General features: G+C 35.1%; 1 pseudogene; it reads right to left on the reverse strand.

Moving 5' to 3' along the window:
* Positions 1-997: 997 nt before the first annotated feature.
* On the reverse strand, positions 998-1302 carry LOC114091798 (10 kDa heat shock protein, mitochondrial pseudogene; annotated as a pseudogene).
* Between the last annotated feature and the right edge of the window lie 388 nt (positions 1303-1690).

The raw sequence follows: 1690 nt of genomic DNA on the forward strand, positions 1-1690 counted from the left end.
GATTAACAAATAAATGAAATGAAGAAAAATGAAGCTGAGAGATCCTGATAAAAGACAGAATGGAGAAATCTGGGACCTGATTGATAGTATTCAAGTTCCAGTATAGATCTAAATTTCTAAAATCTGTGGTCTCATCTCCAGTGGCACTGATGAAATCAATCTTAGATTGGCCCAAAATTCACATTGTTACCAGCCCTGATATAATTTTGATGCAGATGATTGACAAACCACTTTCAGAAATCTCACATTATAAAATGCATCAATTGAAGATGTTGTTGAAGTGTGGACTCTGCTAATGTTAACTCTGCAAAGCTGAGGACAGAGTTGATGCATTTGTAACAAGCAGGGTACTGCCGATGATATGACCCACAGGCCACACCTTTGTGTAGCAGCATTTTGAAAATTGAGATTGGATATGAGTGACATATGATTTGGAGGGTTTCCATAAATGGTAATTTTTATGAAAAAGTCAGTTAGATTCCTTGCTTTGCCCACTTTCACTCTTCCCTGGCCTGGCCTAGCCCAGTTCCTCAGAGTTCATTAAGCTACAATTAACAACTGTGGATTCGATAATTCCTCTCTTTGTTCAGAATATATTAGGGTACAATCTATTATAGCAATTGATAAATTACTATAGGCAGGCCAAATCTGGCAGCTGCCTCTTTTTGTAAATGAGGCAATATTGAACACTGCCATATATATTTTTTCACAAACTGCCAATGGCTCCTTTCCTGCTACAGTGATAGACGCGGTTAATTGCTATGCAGATCATATGGTCTACAATTGCTGTAATATTTTTTCTCTTTTCCATATTTTATTTGGAAATGTTTATACAAATACAGGGAAGCTAAACTTTAGAGACAACGAATGTCACTAGTTTAGATTATCATCAGTTTATTATAAAAGAGAGACATGGAAATTATTTACATGATGAAAGATTTCAGAACTTCAGTGGAATGGGCAGCTTCGTACAATGCTGTTTCAACAGTGATTTATTTCAGTCTACATACTTTCCAAGAATGTCAGTATCTCTAAATAAAAAATAATGCTTGTCTTCTAGAACTACTTTGGTGCCTACATACTCTGGGAGAACTTTATCTCCATCTTTCAAACAAACTGGTTGAATCTCTCCACTATTTCTTTTAGAGACTGATCTCACAGCTACTAGTGTTGCTTGTAATACTTTTCCTTGAGATTTTTCTAGAAGCATAATCCTCCTACAGTTACAGTTTTGGCTGTATTCCCTTCAACCAATACTTGGTCCCAGAATGGAAGAAACTTTCTAAATTCTTGTCCTGACATGACTTTCACCACCACTTCAAGGAGACCCACTGTATGGTTCTTGGCTGTAACATTGACTACCTAAGACTTTATAATACAACAGTCACAAATATGGCATTATGTAAAAATGTGAATGTGTAACCGATGTGATTCTGCAATTTGTATTTGGGGTAAAAATGGGAGTTCATAACCCACTTGAATCAAATGTATGAAAGATGATATGTCATGAGCTTTGTAATGTTTTGAACAACCAATAAAAAAAAATAAGTTTTATGATCCTTGACTTAGAACAATCTACAAATTGCTAAGTTTCCTTTTCTGTAATTGGCTCAGAATAATTTTCTGCATAATATTTAGTAAAAAGAAAAGGAGAAAAATCTCTTTATTAATTCCACAGGTTTTCCACAGA

This window comes from Marmota flaviventris, chromosome 14 (assembly GCF_047511675.1).
Source record: "Marmota flaviventris isolate mMarFla1 chromosome 14, mMarFla1.hap1, whole genome shotgun sequence".
NCBI lineage: Eukaryota > Metazoa > Chordata > Mammalia > Rodentia > Sciuridae > Marmota > Marmota flaviventris.